At 36.0% G+C, this 24523-nt stretch overlaps 2 long non-coding RNA genes across 2 annotated transcripts in view; one reads left to right on the forward strand and one right to left on the reverse strand.

Annotated features, from left to right (window-relative positions):
* Positions 1-24523, reverse strand: part of LOC116658274 — a 182016-nt gene that overhangs the window by 104289 nt on the left and 53204 nt on the right. The gene's annotated exons all lie outside the window — the stretch shown is intronic.
* Positions 12764-24523, forward strand: part of LOC116658276 — a 39130-nt gene continuing 27370 nt past the window's right edge. The window contains exons 1-2 of the long non-coding RNA XR_004313583.1: positions 12764-12862; positions 15276-15366. This is a non-coding gene — a long non-coding RNA (uncharacterized LOC116658276). The remainder of the gene's footprint in view (positions 12863-15275; positions 15367-24523) is intronic.

Raw genomic sequence — 24523 nt, forward strand, 5'->3', positions numbered from 1 at the left:
GCTTGAGCAGCCCCTTCCACATGGCAAGTGGTATGACCAACTAGTTGCTGCCAGCTTTGTCCCCGCTGCTCCAAACTTGGCATGAGATTCAAACCCTTGTTTAAAATTATAATAGCTTATCTTATTTAAATTTATTTTTTATACTTACATTTCAGAATGTTATTTGACATGGAAAAGAGCTATATCTATATATTGTTTTTAGTCAAGCAAACGAACAATAAAAGAAGGTACAACACCCTGGAAAACATCTGTGAGTATGTTTTTCCTGCTGGGTGGTTATAGGACACCAATCCAACGTACTTATTACAGTGATTATCTAGAGATGTTCTGGAAATACCATGCTGATGGCATCAACTGCTCATCTACTCATTAGGACTTATCAGATAACAATTATTCTGGGAAAGCTGGGGCCTTATTTGGGGGATTTGTCACTGACACATTTACAACATCATTGGTTATCCACATCCTGAACCACTGTCCTCCAATTTTGATAGCATGGGGTTCTGAAACAGGACTACTCATTGATCTATGCCACAATTTCTTAAGAAAAGTTCATCTTCTTCCACAAGTTTTTATTTTTGTATTCAGAGTTAAAGGGCTATAAATACCAATATTGTTTATTTTTAGAAATTACTTCTGTGAGTATTTTGCATGTATATTTCCAAAATTATCTGTAATTCTGTAAATCATAAAGTTAAGTCAAGAGTTATTTGGGCAACAAAGGTTCAACGTGCTTAGAGCTCTAAGGTTGTGTTTTTTTCCCAAAGGTTGGGCTTTTCCCACACATTCATTCATTCAACAAATATTTATCAAGTTCCTACCATGTGCTAGGAACTGTTCTAGGCACATGGGGTACATCATTGGAAAAGCAGAGGCCTCAGTCCTTGTTGGGTTGATTTGGTAGCAAGGAGAGATTGGCCATAAACAACAAACTTTATCAATTGTTAACTGTGTGGGCTTCTAGAGGGTGATCTATGCTATGGGAAAAGAATGAGTAGAGCAGGAAAGAGAATCAATAGTTTATTGCTGGGTGAGCAGTGTTACAATTTTAATAGGGGAGAGTGTTCTAAACAGAGGAAACAGCAATGCAAAGGTTTTAAGCAGGAGCTTGCCTGGCAAGTTCAAAGGGCAGCAAGAAGGCCCTTGTGACTGATGGGGCCCACTGAGGAGAGAGGAGGTTGGAGAGGTAAGTAACAGGGAGGGTTGTGAAGGAGAGGGCAGCTCAGGAAGGGCCTTGTCAAGCACTGTGAGGACCTACCTCCCTGGCTCTAAGTGACATGGGCAGCCAAGGAAATTCTCATATTAGCTTCCCACAGCTGCTTCGTGCAGGTGTATAAAGTATCACTTTGTCTTATGGATGAAGAAATGAGATGCTGAAAGTTGAGGTAATATGCAAAATAATCTGCCCTCAATAATTTAATTTCTTATAGAACATAAATGACAACATTTGTAGAAGGCCACTTTTGGACAGACGTTATTCTCTGAGCCTACCACTTTTAACTTCCTTTTTAAAAATTTCCTTTTAATACTTACAAATAATCATATAAAATAGATAATATGCTTCCTATTCAAAAAGTGAAAAAATGGAGGCTTAGAAATTGTGTGATGTTTAGAAAGTGTTTAAGGTTTAGAAAGTTTACACAGCTAGTGAACATAGATTCAAGGTTAAGTCTCTGAATCCTAATACAAAGTGTTTTGTAAAATTATATTAAAATAGTTTAAAAATTTTGACTAAGAATCATTTCAAACCCAGAAAACAAGGCAAAATATAAAAGCATCCACAGTCCTCTTTAAGATTCAAAGTATATTAACCTTTTTCCCTGTTTGTTATAGATCACATTTTTTTACACATTATTTTTTTAATTTAGAAAGTAAAATATTTACAATTTTTTTTCCCATTTGATAGAGGTAAAATGCTATGTTTTTAATTAATTGGAATGTCTTTGATTATTAGTGAAGTTAAAAATGTTTAGGTGTTTTTATTAACCACTCAGTCTACCTATTTTGTTAATTGCCTGTTTATATTCTTAACCTATTTCTCTATTATCTGTTCCTACTCACTTGAAGAGCTCTTTATATACTCTAGTTAATTTTCATTTATCTGTTCTAGTCCTTGCAAATATTTTCATGCAGCTGTGGCTGCCATTTTCACCATTTATTAGGAAATATACAAAAAGTTGAATAAAATGTACATGTATACTTCAGTCACTCTACTGATCACAAAGGAATACTTCACTTTTTTCTTAATTAGAATATATTACCTTTAGGTGTCAGATAAATAGCATTTATTATACTAAGAAATTTTCTAAAAGTGGATGTTACGTATTATCAAATATATTTCCTGCTTTTATTGAGGTGATTAATATATTGATATGGTGAATTATACTAATTGATTTTTTAATGTTCCAACAACTTAGCATTCCTGGGATAAACCCAAGTTGCTAATTATTGTTTTAATAAATTTTTCTACTATTTTTTTTTTTACTTTGTTTGTTCAGTATTTTGCATCAATGTTCCTGAATGAGATGGTTAGTAATTTTCTCCTAACTTCCTTTTCAGATTTGTTAAATAAAATAATTTGGGGAATATCCTTCTGTTTCTGTTCTCTGGAAGTATTTGTGTAATATTGGAATTAGCTGATCCTTGTATGTTTGGTAAAACTTGCTGTTGAACCCAGCTGGACCTGGAATTTAATTTATGGGAAGATTTGTGACTGTTATCCAATTTTTAAAATGGACATTCTGGTTTTTTGTTTCTTCATGAGTCCATTTGGTAAGTTATATATATTTTTTAGGGTTTAGTTTATTTTGTTGAAATTTTCCACTTTTTTGGACATGAATTTATTCATAATATCATCTCATCTCTTTAATGTGTACATCAATAATAATGATGTTCATTTTTACATTACTATTATTGTTTTGTGCCTTCTCTGTTTCACTTGATCAATTTTATCAGAAGTTTGTCAATTTTATAACTTATTTTTAAAAATCAACTTTTGGCTTTGTTGACCCTTTCTAGAGCATGCTTATTTTCTATTTCATTAGCTTTGCTTTTTACTTCTTTATTATTTTTCCTTCTTATTTATTTATTTGCATTTGTTACACTGGCCTTTTCTACCTCACTGAGATGGATAATTATTTTAATAATTTTCATTCTATTGTTTTTTTTTTAAATATATAGTAAGCTATCAGTTTTTCTTTAAGTCCTGCTTTGGGTGCATCCCTTAGGCTGGCTAGTATTTCAGTTCAAAATTTTTCTAATTTTAATACACATTTTAGGACGAGTTAAAAAGGAAATGCATTTCCTAATTTCCAACATTAGGAATATGTCTAGGTTTGTTTATTTGTTTTCATTGATTTCTAAATTCTAATCATAGAAAATGGCTTGTGTAATTTAAATTCTTCGAAATTTGTTGAACATACTTTCTAACTCAGGATATGGTCAGTTTTTATAAGTGTGCATATTGCAAAAGAACATGTATTCTAAGGTTGTTGAATGGAATATTCTATAAAAATCTACTAGATAAAATTTTTAAAAAAGCTGTTTGATTTTTCTATATCATTTTTTCTTTTTATTATATCCTTATAAGGAAAAGCTTGTTAAATCTCCTACTCTGACTTTTGATTTGTATTTTTATTCTTCTAGTTTTATCAATATTTGTTTTTATTACATACAGTAAAGTTCAAAATTTTCTAACCTCAAAAAACTTTTTATAACCTCTTGGTGATCTGTAATAGACATCTTTTCTCATTTTGAAGTGACCCTGTTGAAATACAGTAATGATTTTTTGCTGTGACATCTTTTTTCTCTCCCTAATATTGCTGTATAGTCTCATTTTTGAGGGGGATTAATATTTACAAGGTATATCTATTTCAAACTTTGAAATTTTTATTCTTTATGCATCTCTATTCTTAATATGCATCATTAATTAAAGGTGTTTATTTGATTTTTGCATTTTAATTTATCTTGTCTTTGCCTTTTAATTATAGCATATGGCTCATTTATATTTAATATAATTACTGATACTATATTTTACCATCTTTTTTGTGCTACTTATACAACCTGTTGTAGATTGCTTTTTCTTATTTTTTTCTGCTTGCTTTTGTGATAGTGTTATTTCTTGTTACAGCATTTTTTCTATCCTCTAGTTGGAATTTATAACTTTTTATTCTTTAGTGGCTAGGCTACAAAATACATGACACTTCATTTATCAAATGCAAAATTATTGAATACATTTTTTTCTCAGGGAGAGTTGGGATTAAAAACCAAGCAGCCTCCAGAGTCTATTCTTTTACCACCTATTTCTATTTACATGTCAGATTGAGAAACTAAGGTCACATGATATAGCTGACCTTGAACTCTGCTTTTCTGATGCCCTAAGTCAGGTACATTCCTTAATAAACTAGAGCTTACCCCAGAAGTCTCACAGACTCATGAGAATAAAACCCATTACTTTGGGTATCAAGAGGTTCAAAATCTCTTATTTGATTCATTAGAGAATTACTTCAGAACCCCACATGTTGTTTTTGTTTGAGTAAAATCTGAAATGTATTAAAAAAAAATACCTACTGCTGTGTTGCCTATTTGCTTTTCTCTTTTTAAATGTCCTATTGAGAAGTGCTGCAGAAATTTTGCCCTGACGTGCGGGGGCCCAACTATTTCCTGCCACACTCAGCTTGGGGGACATAGCCTCTGGGTTATACTCTTTTGAAATTGTCCTGCTGAAGTGCGTGTTTTGATTTTAGGATTTTTCCAGATGCTTCATTAGCAGGTCCCATGTGTTAAAATCTGTTGAAATTCAGCCTGTTTCTGAATGTGAGGCATCTAAGTAGTTCACAAATTTAGGGGAGTTAATCTATTAGCTGCTGAGAGAATTACTATTTAATTTTATTTCATTCTATTGTTTACATATTGTATGCTTATTCTATGCTTTATTTTTTATTTTGTCTAGGTTTTGAAAAAAGTCTATATTTAACATTTTGAGCAATTTGATCTTTATGTATAATTATATTCTCTGGCTACTTAAATTGAAGACACATTATAAATATAAAACAAATTAAGATAAGCAAATGTATGATGTGCTCACTTCTGACTGGAGCTTATACCTATGCTAAGATTTTCTGCTTATTTTTAAATCTCAGAATCAGCATCACATAATGTTAGAATGTTGGAAAAAAATTTAGATGCCATGTTCACAGACTTTCTCACTTTCTGTAAGGAAACTGAGACCAAGAATGTTTAACTGATGAGCAATGGCTGCATTAGTCCTAGAACCCAAATTTCCTCATTTCCGTTATCAGTCCCAGAAACACATGTCATATGTCTTAAACATAATGGTTTCAAACATTAATGAAGTATGATTCTAAAATATTGTGATGTTCATGTAAATCTAAAATTTTACTCTTTGCTTAGGTATCCAAAATGTAATCTTGTTGTCTTAAAGTTTTTTACTACCTAAAGCATTTGCCTGTCACTTTGATAGGCACCAGGAATTTAATGGTGTTAAAAACAGATGTGATCTCAGCCTTCAAACAATAACAAATCATAGAAATAGATGTGAAATTGCCACTGATATAAATATTCATCCCCTCTCCCCAACTCATTCCAGTCACCTTTTATAGATCTTTCAAACCTTAGCCTGAATTTCCTTTCTTGAGAGACCTTTTCAGACCAGATCAGGCATCTAGTCACCCACCCTCCGGTTACTGTACATGTTTTCGCTCACTCTTATGGGAAGCCATATATATTTGAGGTGTGTGAACTAGACCATGGAGGGCCTTATGGGCCATAATAAGGACTTGAGTTTTTATCCTTACATAATTGAAAGCCTTTCAAAGGTTTTAATAATATCTATACTTTAAAATAAAATTGTTTAGTGGCATTCTTGTTACGGCAGTAAGTGTGGTTAAAGGGAGTCCAGTCAGAAAGCTGCCACAGTAGTCCTATGGGAGATGATGGTAGTTTATTCTAAGGAATCTCCCTGAAGAATGAAATGGATGAATTTGAGAGATATTTAAGTGTTAAATTGAAAGAACATGGGTAGAGAAATATTGTGGGTGTGGTAAATAGCAAAATAGTGACAATATATGCAAGTCTTCCCAATAAGAAGTGGAGCCTTTCTTCACTCTGTTGAATGTGGACTGGCCTTGTGACCAGCTTTGGTCAATGGGACATGAGCAAATAGAGGCTTAAAAAGCATTTGTCTATTGGGGATACCTCTCACTGGGCTTAAAACTGCACTATGTGAACAATCAGGCTGGTCCGTTGGAGGACAAGAGACCCTGTAGCACGAGGGTCCAGTTGATTGAGCTGTGGTGGGCATGCTGACACCTTGGCATAACTCTCACCTTGAAAGATCATTACTACTTATAGTAAGTGGCATGATAGTCTCTGTCCCAGTCAGAAGTTGAAGAAACCAAAGGCACGAGAAGTTCTTACATTGCTTTATGGTGTACACATTCTTTATGCACATATTTAAGTTCCATTATAACAAAAATAGTTTAAATCAACATGGGGGGTGGAGTGTGAACTTAAATAACTTTTTCCTTTAAAAGTGCCCATATATTATTCATTTTTGACACACACTATACTGGTCCCATCCAAGTTCAATATTCTGTGATTATGTGATTTCGTTGGCTGTGAGTTTTGGTCTTATAGGAACCATTTCAAATTACTTCAATAGATGTTGTATAATCCCACTCTGGTAGGAAAGAGTTAGGCCCTTTATACACCAGAGACTGAGTTTATTAAACTCATCCACACCCTGTGGTGTGTTTTTATGCACACTCCCTTTGTCTTCTGAAGGAAGTTTCTGCATGTGGGAGAAGGGTGTGAAGGAAAACAAAATCCTGGACCCTGTCTGTATGATGATTACAACTGAGACACAAAAACATCTGCTGGGTTAAAGGCACCAGCTGTTGGCCATGCAGAGCGATCACACGCAATGCCGCTGGTCAGGAAATTAAGAAAACCATGGTGTCAGTGGATCAAACTGTGAAGAATCTTAGAGAGACTAAATATTGCTATCTACACTGACATTTGGCCAACACAAAGGACTTAAATAAAATATACTTATTTCAAGACTATTTCCTTCTCATTCCTTCTCTTTTTATCACTGATTTTAGTCAAATAATTTCCAGTCATTCTCAGAAGGGAATGAGCTTATTGCTATGTAAAAACCCTGACCTACAGTGAAGGAGGTCCTTTGTATCTTTAATTCACCTGTGTTTTTTTTTTTTTTTTTAATAATTTCTGAAGAAGTTTTGCTGATATTTCACACCAGAAAACACTTTTGAAACTGATTTAGCTTTTAACTCATGGCTATTGATCATCCCTTCCTACTTTCTTTATATCTGTAGCCCTGATGAATGACAACACAAAGCCTAAATTTCAAAAAAAAAGTATGCACCTATTTATTTTTAGCAGTTATCAATAGTATTTTTGTAAAATCAGTGGGCTACATTGTATTGACAAAATACTTATGTTCCTGAAGGATTTTCCTGCAATATGCCATCATGGTAAATCACATTTGATTGCTAACTCAGAGTAAACAAGTCTTATAATTCCCTGAAATATGGAAGGCTTAAATTTTATAAAGCAAAGGAATGATTCTGAATTTATTTTTTGATGCATTATTTGTATTTAAGTACAAATAGCTAGAGCAAACTATTATACTTGAGCAAATACGCTTAGCTGTAAGCTTCTTAGATGCTCTGGAAAAAGCAAAAATACAATACATTACAGAACTAATTTTCTAATTAATCAAAAGTACTGTTTTTATGTGTTGTAAGAATTTGCGTAGAAACACTACACTCTGATGCTAATGTTTCCATCCCTTTGGAAGAGCATCCGTTAGTCCCTTAGCCCAACTCTACTCCTCCCAGGGAAGTGAAAGGGTTTATTTGATTGTCAGGTATCTGTCACTGGTGCACTGTTTCTTGGTGGAATGGGGCCGATCTATTAGATTCTTGTGAGTGAGGGCCTGGTATCTTATTTCTCCTTTTCTCTCCACCCAGTCCAGAGAGAGGCAATGACCTGGGTAAGTCTGTTTGCTCTGCAAATTTCAAAATCTCCCTTGGGTAAGTTTTCCAAGACCAAAGCAGTCAGGTTGCCTCACCAAGTCACCTCCTCCAGCTTAACATGCATAAGATGAGAGTTTAGGCTTCCTCAGCCGACTCCTTTGTCTTATTTCACCAAAGGCACAGAATCTTGGTGGATGAGAAGGATGCCCTCTGTCAGGCCACCTTCCCCCTCTCCCCCACCTTGGCACTGGGAACTTTGTGTAACAGAAGACAAGGTATGTTATGTTCAGACAAAAACACATATGAAGAGACACAGGGTAGGTGAGGCTTTGGGCCTTGGATTTTAGTAGGAGACTCTGAGCAAGTTTGGAGAGTGTACCGTGGCCTATTGTGGAGTGTGGCTGGGTCTTCAGGTGGCTTTAGGATTTAGGCATAAGCCTTGTGAGATTTTCCTCTGAAATATCACTGCAGCTTATGGTAAGTGATACTTTTTCATAGGCAAATTTTACCTCAATGTCTATAAAGGTGGTGGCCTTAAGTGAAGGAGCAGATGTCAGTAAAGGCACAAGACTCTGCAAACATAGGTGGGTTTTTAGATCTTGAGCACACAAAACATTGGCTGAGTGGGCCGGGATAGCCTGAGAAAATACTCAAGGACCATGGAGACCTCAGCCAGGACATAAACTTGGTTTCAAATGCTGTGTCTATGACTCTTGATGACAAGGCATGGGATATATAAAGAGAGATTTCATGTACAGAAATTAAGGGGCAGAGCCACTGCAGGCTGTGTTTGCCATGTTTTTCAATAATGTCTGTGGGACACTTTTAGTGCCAGCTCTAGGCAGGAGGCACTGTTTGCTGTTGGTTTGACTTGCCTTTGGAGCCAAGAGAGGGAACAGGGAAAGAATAACCTGGGATTCAGGAGACCTATGTGGACCCAAGAATCACTTCCTATTCCAAGGTCCCATATTGCTCTGGATTTGTAACTTACATGAGCTCTAATCATGTCATGAGATTTTTCAAGACCCAAGGAATGACTTCTCTCAAATAAGGGTGATAGATTTTGTTACTAACTCGATAAAAGGAGTAAGAACCTTTATCATAATTTCGTGATTCAATCCATTTTAGAGCTTTCTAGCAGCAAAATCTTCATTGACCACTGGAGCTTCTGGAGGACATTCCATGGAGTAGGGCTTGCTTGCTTTTAGGGGACAGACTTCATGAAGATAGAAGCAAGAGAGCCCTGATCACATGTTTTATCTTTAGTATTAAACTTTCTTTCACCTAAAATGACCAATACTCTGTCAGTAATTACGTGAGAGCATTAACTGTTTTTAAACATTAAACATAAATCATCAGATTTGGGTAAGCAAGATGCAAAATAAGATTAACAGCTTATAGATTCCCCCTTTAAAAAAATATTCTTTTGGCCCCTTTATTCAGAAAGAGACCGACTGTTACATTACTGTTTCCAGACACAACTTGAATCTTGATTTACCATTTAGAGGGAGGTGTGTGTTAACATTTGGAACTGAATTTGTTTCTTTTGTGATGTGACTGAATTTATCCCACATCTGCAAACAATAACTTAATTAAGTACCCAAAGTGCCTTTGGGTGAAAGAGGATGAGGCTTAATGAATTTTGAGGCATTGCAGAATAACAAAAGAATTTTAAGGCATTGTTCCCCGGCTACCAGAGGGGCCTTTTAGTGTACTGTGCTTTGAGGGGCCCTAACAATGGTGGTCCTATTCCAGTCCGGAGTTTCCAGTCCTGAGTTTCCTCAGCAGGGACACCAGAGCCAAAAGGCACTAATGACCTCTGCCATCTGGCTTGTCAACAACCAGCTTCAGCGAAGTGTTAAGAAAGGCAGGCGTTATTTATGTATTTTGGCTCTATTATTCATTTTGATACGTTTCCCCAGTGTTCCCACTGATTAGTCATCTGATCAAGAGCCTGCCTCCGACTTCTTGAGCACGTCATTTCTGTGACAGTTTTAACTTAAGATCATTTTGTAGTTCATTTGAGTAGAAGATTCTTTTCATGGGGAACAAATGATATCTTTTCTGATATTTGGTGAGCTACTTAGAAATGAGATTCTTAAAACATTTCGTAAAGTCCTGCTGTTAGGTTAATATTTGGATTTAAGATTGGAAATATGTGGAATCATGGAGAGTATAAAATGCTAGAGTGGCTTATTTATTTCATACTTTCTAAATTGTACTCAAGTTTTGGTGTGATCAGTATTGATGGTCGCTTCCTTCTAGATATCTACAAGTAGGCTGAGAATGCATCCTTCTTTGGAAAATTACAGTCTCATTCTTAGGACTGAAATGAATCTAACTGGAAGGAAGGCAGTTTTTCTTAACACTACTCAATTTTTAAGAAATAGACTGATTCCAAAACTATCTTGGGCTCCTCCTACATTTTCTTTGCTGGGTCCTTCTTTACTAAATTGCCTTTAAATCTGGAGTTTTTCAAGTAGTAAATCATCATTTCACGTTTCACTATGAAGAAACAGAAGGACAGAGAAGGTAAGCTAATTGCCCAAGGTCACACAGCTATTAAGTGGAAGAAATGAGATTTGAATTCAGGATTCATGAGGGTCCAGAGCCTTTGATGGCATAATTTCCCATACTAGATCTTTCTGAAAGATTCTTATTCAGCCAAGTCTGAGTGGGGCTGGGGAATCTGGTTTTTTTTGGTTTGTTTGTTTGTTTGTTTTTTTAACAATCAGCCTGAATGAGATGATTTTCCTCATCAGGAAAGTTTGGGAAACTTACTTCACTGAATAAATGTATAATGTCCAACTTGGATATAGCAGAAAATTTTAACAATTTTGGTTTTGCTTAGAAATGAGGATGCATCTATACAAACTTAATGTATGTTCTATTCTCAGTTCCAGATTCTCACACAGCTCTCTTCCTTACAGGTAAATTGGGAAAAGTTGTTATTCATAACTATTCAGAAAAATAACCTGAGACTAATAAAAATGGCCTAATAGAAATTAGGCAGTAGGTCTGAAAAAAACTGGCCATGGGCAGGTTTGTAAGAAATCACTGAAAAAGAAACCAGCCAAGTTATAAGGATAAACATTTTCCCTTTGTTTAGAAGCTTCTTTGACCTGCTGGGCTGAGCCAAGAACAGGAAATATGAGTCTCTGTTTTCTTCCAGGACTCTCTTTGGCTCACTGGATGTACAGGAAGTGGTAAAAGGCTGTATGGTGGCTCTGTAGGAACTGAAAGTCCTTGGGCAAATCAGTCAGACCTGACTCTCCACATCAGCGAGCCAGGATAATAATACTGGCTAAACTGATTTGAATCCCATCTGGATTTACTTACTGGCAAGTGTAAAGTGTTTTCAAAATACCAAATATTAAACAGGGCGTCCAAGCAGCTTCAATTTCAGTGGCCCCATCCTTTCCCTCCCTGCACTTCAGTGTACATTGCTCAGAGTGATGGGATGCAGTAAAACCCCAAATTACTGGTCTACCAAGCCCTTGCCTGACACTGTCCCCACATGCTGTTCCTGTTGGCCAAGAACTGCCTCCAGGCCACCTACTCTATTAATTTCCAACAGCAACTTTGCCAATCCTAAAGAAAATTTTGTTTTTGGATTTACTGATATCAGAATAAAAACATGAATACTCTGAAAATACAAAAAAAAAAGTCGTAATTGCTACTGAAAATTTCTAACTTTCCCAGTACACAGTTTTGGGAACTATTCCTCAGCCTCCAAAGCCTCGGCCTGTCAGACCATGCTAATTAGCATGCTTGAGAAATACGTGTGCCTCTCCTATTTTAATCTTGTAGGCATTACACACCAGGCAACTGATCTTAGATCCCTCTCTGCACTGGCTGCTGGAAGACTCAGAGCTGCATGGGTGGCTTACATAGGGACTTGATAAACACTTATTTGGCACAAATATCTCAATCTCAGCTTCATCTGTTATTTCCTACTTTGCTTTTCCTTTTTCTCATTCAATTAATATTAACACTGTGTTTTAATGTGTCTGCCAGTTGCCTTAAACACTTCCAGGAATAAAAAGCATGGTCGAAGAAGAACTTACTTTAAAAAATTGCTTGGCAAATCCTTACATCCATCTTCCAGGACTCTGGCTGCATACAAATATTTAAAGACTATCTCTAGTTTTGTTACTGTGTGTATTTTTTCACCGTATACCACAGAAATCCTTACTTGTCCACTCTTTCTGAATAGTGTATCTGAGAAAAGTAACTTCATGCATCTGTAATAAATATCCTCAGATTTGGTCTTCTTGGCACATCTAAAACCTTCTACATGGACTTTTTCATGTTGATGGGCTCAAAATACACTTGATTTCTATTCTCTGGGAGCACTTCTCCAAAGCAGAAGAGCAAAGGTAAAGAAACACTGAATTTAAAAAAAACAAATGAATACAGGTTGAGGAAAATTCTACTTTATGAAGTTCCTCCGTCTCATTGCCTCATTTTCAGAGCCTATTCATGACTTGGAAAAATTCATAACCTGGCAAAATAAAAGCATTCATTCTCCTCCAGGCTGTAAGCCAAATCAAACCATTCTTTTTAATTACAGGTGAATAATAACACCCTTAAATTTCTTACAAATAACGTCAGCCTCCTTTTGCTTTTTGACTGATGGAAGGTGATGAATGAAGACCTTTTAATTCGGCACAGCTGGATGTCTTTTGTTGCACTTCCTCTCAAAGGTTGCTGTGCAGATCTGGCCTATTTTGTCAGATGTGCTAAAAACAACCTGCCTGACTGGAGGTGGAAACAGCCTTCAAACAGAAGACATTTGCGTGATTGAATACCCTGTCGGGACGGCAGCTGTGGCCAGCAAGGTACGAAGTGGAAGATATGCCATTTGTTTGAGCGCATGTGCTTGTGTGTGCAAGTGTGTTTCGATTTGATGGTTCTCCCAGGACTAGAGAAGGCCCCTCCAGTCAGCCTTTGGAGCTGGTGTGAAAGTGACTTTAGAACTGCTGCCAATTTTGAGGCTGTCTGTAAAATAGAGGGCTTACTGCCTGGACCAAAAGCCTTTGTTCCTGTTTGAATTTCGGAATGCCCAGTAAACCAAACCTTCCTTGAGCAATTCAGAAGGTGTGTGAGCTGCAGGACTTGGTGACATCTCGATAAGGAGTTGACTTGCTGCAAGTTGCAGTTTATCCAACTACTTCCAGGACTGAACTCAGTGCATTTCCCTGGGAACATGGGGAAAGATGCAGTGGCCACCCTTCACCATTGCCCCTGCTCACTGTAGGTTTAATTGAAATGAGTGATCTGTGACAGAATGCAACTGGACCTTATCTCAGTAGTGCTGATCTGTGTCTCCAGGGGCACGGGTTCAATTGCCTGTAGTAGATAGCTCAGCACAGACTGCAATTTCCTAGGGATGTATCTTTATGCACAGGAGCCAAGTCACAGGGCCGACAAACCAGATTCCCAAGCTAGAACAAAGCCTTGGACTGGCTAAATTCTTTCTTTTATGCTAGACTAGGTACAAGATGTTTCTCAACCACCTTATGAGATCGATACTATCTCCATTTTACAGAGAAGAAAAAAAAGATAATAAGAGGCTTGGAAGAGAGCTGGTAGGACAGTACCGTGAATTTGGGAAGTGACAGATCCAGAGATTCACATCCAGGTCTTATTTGAAATCCTGTGCTCTTTGCCAAAATTGAGTTCATTATCATTTTATCAGTGTGTCTAATAAAACTGATAGGTATCAATTGAAAAAGGAAGTACACATTGTACTTTCAGAAATGTGTAATAATTGTGTACAAAAGGGTTTAATTTATTAAGATTTACTTAATATGCAAGCATAATTTGCTAGATTTTTGTGTGTGCCTTCCTCCTTTACTCCTCCTAAATGAAGATAACCTAACAATGATTACTCGGATGGTATTTTCACACCAGGAGAGAGAGAGGAGAAAGAAGACAGTTGATAGACTATTGAGATTCCCTTGTATGGAACTCTGGTTTCTTTCTAGTTGTCTTTGAATTTCTCATGTGGAACCACACAACACAATTAAATCACTCAGCAAACTCAGTGATTGATCATCAGCTAATAAGTACCTCGTATGATCCTAGAAAGTTTAACACTTTAAGTGTGAATATAAATGGATAATTTATATATATATATATATATAAATGGATAATTCTTTGTATGGAGGGATTGTCCTGCACAGTGTAAGACTTTCAGCAGCATCCTTGGCCTCTGTCCACTAGTTGTCAGCAGCATTCCCCTCACAGTTGCGAAAATAAAAACTATCTCTAGGTATTGCTAAATGTCTCCTGGGAGGCAAAATTGCCCTTGGTGGAGTACTACTGCTTTAAAAGATGTATGATGATATAAAACCAAAATTAAATTAATTTTGGATATGTATCTGTATCTACCTATCACTATAGACATAGCTATATATAGATATAGCTCTGTTTGTATATATATCCAAAAACAGCACAGAGAATATGGGGTGGTAAATTGAATGACACTGTTACAAGGTTTCTATATACTTTATATGAAGTAGTTCAATATTGACTTTACATAGTTTGTAATAACTTAAAGATAGATACTGTAATTCCTAGAGCAACCACTAAAAAATTGCAAGGAAATATATTGAAGAGCCAGGAAAGAAATAAAAATGGAATACTAAAACTGATTAACTCAAAAGAAGACAGGAAAGAAGAAATGGATAAGCAACAACAACAAAATCATATGAGAAAAGGCACAAAATGGCAGACCTAAATCTAACCATATCAATAGTTGCATTAAAGGTAAATGGCCTATGTTTTCCAATTAAAAGACAGTGTTGATTTGTATAAAGCAGCAAGATCCAACTAAATGCTGTCACTAAAAGATGCATTTTAACTAAAAAAGCACAAAAAGCTTGAAAGTATAAAGGATGAAAAATTATATATCATGCAAGTACTATTTAAAATACAGCTGAATTGCTCTATAATAGTCACAAGGGTGAATACATCAGGAGGAATTAATTTCAATGTGTATATGCTTAAAAACTGAGTTTTGACAAAAATAAAGCAGTAACTGATAGATAAAAAGAGAGAGAGAGGCAAAAACCACAACTGCATTTGGAAAATGTAACACATCTGTCCCAGTAATTATAATAATTAAGCAAAAATAATCACAGTTAAGAAAAGAGAAAATATAAATAATACTATTTAATTAGTCAGGGTTCTCCAGAAAAGCAGAACCAATAGGTTATTCATTACAGGAATTGGCTCATATCGTTACAGAGATCAGGAAGTCCCATGATCTGCTATCACAAGCCAAAGAACTAATAAAGCTGGTCGTGTAATTCGCCCAAGTACAAAGGCCTGAGAATGGGTAAGAGGGAAGTTGGGGGTGATGGTGGCTGATGGTGTAAGTTCCTGTCTGAGACAGAAAGCCTGAAAACCAGGAGCCCAGATATTTGAGGGCAGGAGAGAAGGTTATCTCAGCTCAAACAGAGAGAACAAGTTCACCTTTCCTCCACCTTTTTGTTCTATTCAGATTCCGAAAGGATTGGATGATGCCCATCTGTATTGGTGAGGATGATTTTCTTTACTCAGTCTACTGATTCAGGGCTAACCTCTTCCTGAGACATCTTCACAGACACACCCAGAATTAATGTTTTACCAGGTACTTGGGCATTCCTTAGCCCAATCAAGTTAACATATAAAAATAACCATCAATCATTTTACTTCATAGACATTTACAGAACATATAATACAAGTACAGAATCCACATTCTTTAAAAGTGCACCTGAACTATGAACCAGCATAGATCACACTGGGTAATAAAATAAGTCTCAATGAAGTTCAAAGGACTAGGCAGCACTGGTAATTAATTATATTCTGTGACTATATGGAATTAAATTGGAAATCAGTAAGATTTCTAGAAAAGTTCCAATATTTGAAAATTAATCAATTTCTGAATAACCCATAGATCATAGAAGAAATCATTAATTAGAAAATATTTTAAACTAAATGAGATGAACATACAACTTATCAAAATTGGTGGCACGCAGCTAATACAGTACTCAGAGGGAAATTTATACCTTTAAATGCTTATATTAGAAAGAAAGAGAGGCTTAATATTAATGATCTAATTTTCCACCTTAAGAAGCCATTGCGAATACCTTAATATTATCATAAGACTATTTTAAGAATTTAGAAAAAGGTAAAATTAAATTCATAGTTGGAAGAAATAATAAGAGCAGAAATCAAAGAAATAGAAAAGAGACATAATCAAAAATTTTTGCAAAACTAGGAGTTGGGTTTTTTTTAAAAGGTATAATAAACTCTAGCAACATTGATGAAGATAAAGGAGAGAGAAATCACAAACTTCTGGTATTAGGATTGAAAAATAGATTACTCCAGATATTACAGAAACCAAAATGGTTTCAGACCTTATGAAAAACTTCATATGAATGAATTTAGCACTATAGATGAAATTGACAAAGTCCTTAAAAACACACAACTGACTGACACACAAGACACAGATCTGATTCCAGGTGAGACAGGAAATATAAATGCCTTACATTCATCAGAAAAATTGAATTATACATCAGAAACTTCCACATAAAGAAAATTTTAGGCCCAGATGGTTTTCATGGTGAGTTCTCTCAAATTTAAGGAAGACATAATGCCAATCTCACCTAATTTTTTCCCCAAAAATAGATAAAGCACACTTCCATATTTGTTTTATGAGGGCAGCATAACTGTGATATCTAACAAATACATTGCAAGGAAAGAAAATTGTAGACCAACCTCCTTCATAAAAATCCTTAACAAAATCATAATAAAAGAATAATACATAATGACCAATCAGTTATTCATTCTAGACCATGTTACTTGATGGAATCCGATTAAATTATTGCTTAGTCTTTTACTGTTTCAAATTCCCCAGTACCTGGTGGGGCCTTGTGAAACTTTGTCTTGCCAGTAATTCATTGTGTTATTCTCAGAGAACATTATAAATTTGGTCCATGATGGAACATCTTCTTGAATGAAGTCAAACTCAAGGAAAATTAAAATGTTTACTAGCTTCATTTTTTTCTATTCAAAATGAATACACCTTTAAAAAAAATTCACTCCAGGAGAATGTCTAATCTTCCACCATGCAGACTGTCTACTTTATTCAATAGAAAAATTCCAGTTAGAAAACTGGCAAGGCTTTCAAGCATTATAAAGTATTTTCAGCATTTTATTTGAGAATGAAAACGTGAACACAACTTCCTACTATTCATCCCTCTTATTCCTAAAGTGCTGTTCAGATGATGAAACAAATTCTCCTATTTTCTCCTTGAAGTTTCGTCTTGAGGCAGGTCTTATTTTTATCCACATTGTACGGCTGAAGAAAGTGAAATTCAGACAGGGTAAAGGAGTTTCACAGAGAGTTACAAAGAAGGTAAATGACATATTTGCCAAAGACCTACTATGTATTCAGAACTGCACTAGTCCCTGTAGAAGCAGGTATCAGTGAGATGCCATGGAATCATGCTGTATTTTCTCTAAACCTTTGAAACTAGTTTTCTAAAACCTAGTGTCTGATTGAACCATCATTCCTTTTCTTGTTTATTGATTCTAAGACCACATGGATCCCCTCTCTGCCCAGGGGAGACTATTACTCTAATAGTAATGACTGTTACTTTATTGAATCAGCCAGAACAGATCCAGATTTACAGCCACATGACTATCAACAACAAAAGGAAAAACATGATTATCAGATTCAAGGAGAAAATATAATTAGTAAAAAATAAATGTGGACCATTTAAAATCCTATAGCTCAAAGAAATCCAACTTAAATAATACCAAGAACAATTTTTGAAACATAGCAGATTGTCAATAAATATGATTAAATTAATGACTGAGAACAACAGTGAGACAACTTTTTGCCTGTCCAATTATAGATAGATAATATAAAGATAGGTGATAAAGAAATACATGGATAGACAGGTAGAAATAAAGATAGACAGAAATAGGCAGTATGACCCAGTGCTCTTGAGGATATGTTGAAATTGGCATTCTTGTTTGTTGCCCTTGGCATTGTAAATTCAAATACTCTTTTTAGAATGAATAAAAAAAGTGATAATGATGCTTTATCATTTGTTTTAAATTAGTAAGTTTATTGTGGGCAATATATCCAAAAGTAAGCATCCAAAATCAGGGGGAATTATATCACCTCATACCTATCAGAATGGCTATCATCGAAAAGAACACAAATAACAAATGTTGGCAAGGATGTGGAAAAAAGGGAACCCTTGTACACTGATGGCAGGAATGTAAATTGGTGTAGCCACTATGGAAAACAGTATGGAGGTTTCTCAAACACTAAAAATAGAACTACCATATGACCCAGCAATGCCACTCCTGAGTATACAGTCAAAGAAAACCAAAAGCACTGATACATGCATCCCAATGTTTCTAGCAGCATTATTTACAACAGCTGAGATATGAAAGTAACCTAAGTGTCCATCAACAGATGAATGTAAAAAGATGTGGTGTACAGATACGATAGAATGCTTACCCAGCCATAAAAAAAAGAATGAAATTTTGCTATTTGCAACAACATGAATGGACTTGGAGCATATTATGCTAAGTAAAACAAATCAGACAGAGAAAGACAAATACTACATGATACCACTTATATGCAGAATCTAAAAAATACAACAAGCTAGTGAATATAACCAAACAGAAACAGATTCATAGATACAGAAAACAAACTAGTAATTACCAGTGGGGTGAGGTTAGCGGGGAGGGGCAAGATAGCGATATGGGATTAAGAGGTACAAACTATTATGTATAAAATAAATAAACTGCAAGGATATATTGTACAGCCAAGCCCCCAAAATAGCCAATATTTTATAATAACTATAAATGGAGTATAACCTTTAAAAATTGTTAATCACTATGTTGTACACCTGAAACTTATATAATATTGTACACTAACTATACCTCAATAAAAAGTCAAACAAATAAACAGACAGAAAAACATAAACAAGCTTGCTTGAGGAGTATTTATATGGAACACAAATATATTAGGCTTATTCCCAATTATTTCTGTCACCAATTGTTCAGTATCCCTCTTTCCAATTTCCTAATTGTTTACCAAACTACTAGCCAATGACTTATGACTTAGTTTGGAACTGTGCCTTAGGCCATTTCTCTTCTTCTAGGAAAAAAGGAAAGTGAAATGTAGTGTTTCTTTTGGGGGAGATTTCTCCCCTCCACTGTTTTTTAGGGCCACACTGAGTAGACTACAACACAGTAACAGTTCACTTATTGTTGGTATGAGCAATCTGTAAAGCAGACTTGTATTCTTCCCTTCTCAGTCAACTTGTCTTAGGGAGTTTTCTGTGAGAACGTAGATATGGATTGATGGGGAGTATAGTGTGTGTGTGTGGTGGGGGGAGTGGCTAGTAGTACAGCAAGAATCTGCCTGCTGGTAGCATAAGCCACCTGTTATGCAATTTACAGTTGATTTCAGGAAAAAAGACAATGAGATGCAGTGTTTCCTTTGGGGGAGATTTCTCCCCTCCACTGTCCTTTAGGGCCACCCTGAGTAGACAGCATATATTTCTACTTTCACTTTTTAAGGAAATACTTCTATGTTTGTCTTAGTTTTCAGCTGAACAGATCAGTTATCACTCACTTCTAGATGTATGGCTCAGATTACACAATCCCTGGTATTACATTTTATGCTTCTTGTCTATACTAGGGCTGAACATCAGGCCAAATGATTTTTGCCAAGGAAGAATACTTATTAGTTGATGGATTGTATTTGACTGAATATTCTGGGCCTCCATGGTGATTATCTGACCAGGATTTGCTACAGAATACATAAGACATGTGGTCTACTGCAGATAATTCAAATTTTGTTGTGTCAGATGTATTATAAAGGCCAAGTGGGTGGACCCCTTGTACTCAAGCCTAGAGCCAGTAGCAAGTTTTTTCCTTTTCTGAGTCCACTCATACCAGTAAATCAGTAAACACAGTAAATGCAGATGTGATACATGTTACCTCCAAAATTCAAAGATGGAACCAGTTTTTACACCTCTTTATTAGTGGTGGCAAGCAAAAGAGAAGGCAATTTGTCCTTCATTTCTTTGTTTTTTTAAATTCAGTTTTTTTTTAAATTGAGATATAACTGACACACAACATATAACATTGCATTAGTTTAAAGTGCACATCATAATGACCTGATACATGTATAGACTGCAATATGATTACCACATCTATCACCACTCATAGTTATAATTTTTTCCTTGTGATGAGAACTTTTAAGACATACTCTTTTAGCAACTTGCACATATATAATACAGTGTTGTTAATTATAATCAATGCTACACATTACATTCCCAGGACTTATTTATCTTATAACTAGAAGTTTGTACCTTTTGACCATTTTCATTTTGAAGTTGAAATCTTGACATTTCCCCCCAAACTTCACTAAGGTCTCTATATTTTCAAGTGTGTTGTATGTTATCAAGCCCATATCTGCCTTACTAGTCTGGAAGGAAATCTGTTGCTTTTATTTTTAGTAAAATCTATGAGATGTCATCAGTGTAATAGAGCCATCCTGTAGGATGCTGAGATGGTAAGGTCATGGCTTTTAACTGCTTTGATAATCTTCCTGTGTGCCCTGGCTGGCTGGGACTGGAGCCAACTTCTCGAATTTTCCCAGATTCTGTTCCCTCCCTCCGCTTCTTCTTCCTCCCTCTGTTCCTCCATCCCAATTTATTATCAACTTCTGTTGTCAACAGATGGGGTTTATGACAAATTATGTTGAATTTGGAAGAAGGTGCTTAACTCAAAATGCCTCTTTATACTTTTATTCTATTAGGTCCGATTCGCATTACTTGGAGAAAGGACTGCCTCAGCTAGAGACTTTGAGGCTGCTGGCTCCACCTCCCCAGTTTCCATATGGTCAAAACTGGTTCTGAAGTATGGATATTGTACTTCAGTCACTCAACAGTCATTTTCTTAGGGAGTTCAGAGAGTGTCAATGTCTGAGTCTTTAAAGATAATACATCAGTCACCACAAATTTTGGGCTTCAGGTAAATATTAGAGCACATGGGAATTTCTGGAATCTTGAGTTCAAGCACAGATTTAGTTACACCTACTGGCATTCTTAGTGTGCTTTTGACTAAAGGGAATCCTCTTGAGTGGAGGGTAGGCTGGCCTAACACCAGACTCAAAGGCTTCAGAGTGGTAAGACTACAGGACCCTAATCAAGCAGGTTACCCACAGGACTATCCACTACCCACATGGCCAGACAGAACTAGATGCTCACCAGTGACACTGATCTATGGACCGAATTAGTCGAGCTATCCCTCCACAGACAGAAGAAGACACACAAAAACAGAAGACTTTCTGTTCCCTGTTTTTATGAGATCCCTTAGGAACCCTTCCCTTTTTCGACCCCACACTAGAGACTGGAGTACACAAAACTGTTTTTAAAAGTGAGGTACTATTTTGAGATACCACTCATTTGTGAACAGAAGCTTCTCCCATCCTTCCCATCTCCTACAAGTGAGTCAATGAGGCTGCATGGGAGTTCAAGATGCAGATTAGATTACTTAAAGAGAAACAAGCTACATTTCCTTTGCAAATAAGAGCAATTATGTATTACATTTGTGAACCTAATATACAACTGTCTCTTCTAGGTTAATGATATGCTGCATTCCTTTAATTCAATAAGTCAAATTTAGTCTTCTCTGAGTCCCTCCCCCACATTCCTAATTCAAAACTCAATTTCCATAATCAAACAAGAATTTTGAACTTAAACTATTAAGGGCCCAGGAATAGGTGTGAGTCTGTAAAACCTGGACCCTCCCACCTTTTCCCTGATTCCTTATGCTACTGAGTGTGCTTTCATTATTGCTTTTCGGTCATTTGTCACGCAGCCTGCTCTACTCAGACTCCTGTCTGCTCATTCATTCCCTTGCCTACAGATGTGTTCACAGCTGCTTTCACTGCTTATCTATAAGCCACAGTTCCTAATGTCCAATCTCTGCAGACACAGCTGCAAGCTCTTATTGCAGGAGCTTACACGCAATTGTGTCTTTGGTCTCTGCCCCTGCCTTCCCCCACAGTCTACTCCTATGTCCTTCGGTGTTTGAATTTCTGCCTCACTCAGCTTTGACTTCCTTTCACGTAAGGCTGAGTGTGGTCATCTTCTAGTTACCTGCTTTGGTTTCTGTAACTCAGAAGTTGTTAACCATTGGCTTCAACAGTGCTATCCCAGTGTACTACCAGTTTTAGGGGATAGAGGAGGTTGAAAGAAAAGCTTGACTTTTCTATCAGTTAGGAATTAAGTTTGGCCTAAACAATTGGGTTTATTGTTCTCAGCTAGAACAAGACTAGTATGGTAGCTACCTAATGCTTTTTGGGATCCAGGCTCTTTTTATTTCTCTGTCATCCAGGGGTTGTGAATCTTGTTCCTGTGGTTGCAAGATGGCTGGTGTGCCTCTAGCATCATGCCCACATGCCATGCAGAAATAGGTAAGGAGGTGTAGCTGCTTCAGTCACAGCACTTGCACTGTGTGAGCATTTCTGTCAGGGCACTTTGAACAACGGTTGTCTGGCTAAAAGAATAGAAAAACCACCAATTCAAGTCTAACTCTCTAATTTTACAGAAAAAGAAACAAAGAGACCAAGTGTAAATTAAGAAAATTGGCCAAAGGCCCAAAGGATCATTGGACGTGAAGCCTTGCTTTTATGTATTTTTCTTAGTATTTCTACCAGTCATCTTCTAACTCATCCTCAACAGATTGTTAAAACGTTATCACTGTGACTGCTGTTTAAAGAAATGGGCCTATTAAGGGGCTGGAAATAAAAATTCACTCCCCGCATTTTAGTCCAATTAATTGCCACCTAGAAAGTGTTTAGTTAAAAAAAACAACAACAACTTTTCACAACAGGCTCATTTTTGCAGATTGAGGTTTTTGTTTATGCAAAAAGATTACTATGAAATAATATGTATCTACATTTTATTTATTTCTCCAAGAATCCTTGCACATTCAGATTAGGGTATGTGATTTACCTATGTAACAATGCAAAATTATATGATGAAGACACTGTGGTAAGCACCTGTGGTTTCTGCTCAGGAGAAACTTATTTTGTTCCTGAGGGTACAGCACCAAATACCTGATTATATAATCAGAAAACATTTTTCTGCATTTTCACTAATTTTCTTCAGGATTTTGGGCTGAAGTGGTGAAGATTTTGTTATGAGGCACTTATAATAATGATGGCACTGGTAGGGATATTTTCCTCCAAGAATGAAATAATTGCATTCACTATTTTAAAATCTGCATTGGCCAAAATCATTTCTGCTTAAAACCACAAAGATAAAGCTAGGAAGTATGACATTTTCAATGCCCCACCAAAATCAGCTATAAAATCTTGTTTTGAATTTGATATATCTTATTATGATGAAATTCTTAATGGTTTTAATTTAGTTGGCTTATGATTTTAATTACATATTCATTTTTATAACAGCTTGAAACTGTTTAGAATTTTGTCAGGATGGCAAACAAGAATATGTGTATCCTTTAATAACATTGCTCTGGATTCTTTGTTTATTATTTTTAATAACTTCTTGAAAATCTTAATCAGAAAGGAGTTATAGAACAAAGAACTCCAGCCTTGACCATAACATGAGGAACCGATTTTAGCACTCTGCAAATATGCTGAAGGATGAGACCATCAAAAACAGGGTGGTGCTTCAACAGACTCCCTTCTCTAAAAACAACAGCTGGATGTGCCTGTTGCCATTGGAGGGGGAGGTTAAGGACAGAAGAAACATTTTTTTTTTTCAGTGTTGGAAAGTTTTCAGTGAAATCATGATGTCACCAGGATATGTTTTGTCTGTGAGTATGATTTGCATAAATTCCTTCCCATGGAACTATGTAAAATGCAAAGGAATGTTTTATGGTACATTTTTGTGTCTATGGTGCCAATACTTTTTAACAGTCGATGAAGGAGATACTATGTACGAAGAATTTCTTTGGTAAATTCAAAGTAAGAAGTAACAAGAAAGAAAAGAAATAGGGCTTGCAAATACAACAACTTCACATTGTACTCATAGAAACACTGGGATTCTTTTGCATTCCTGATCATTGACTAATATTTTAACTTTGTACTACATACCTTTGGGAAGAAGATTCTCATTTTCTTTCATGTTTAAGGCTCGAGATATCTACTCATTTTATTATTCTTCCTGTTATAATTACCTCAGGCATATTGTCAAGTTCTTGTCTTTGAAAGATTTTAATCATCAAGCAAAATGTATTTGGGACACATATTTAGAGATTTGATATCAAGTAAAGAAATGTCTTGCTATAGAGCAGAGATATTCAAGTATCAAATGAAATGTCTGGTCACCAACAGCCATTGAGTTTTTAGCATTCCACACAAGAATTTTAATTGCAAAAACACCATTTGAAGGTTGTGTACATGCTTCAAGTTGGCTCTTCGAGCCCCATGTAAATCAGAG

This window comes from Camelus ferus, chromosome 2 (assembly GCF_009834535.1).
Source record: "Camelus ferus isolate YT-003-E chromosome 2, BCGSAC_Cfer_1.0, whole genome shotgun sequence".
Classification (NCBI taxonomy): domain Eukaryota; kingdom Metazoa; phylum Chordata; class Mammalia; order Artiodactyla; family Camelidae; genus Camelus; species Camelus ferus.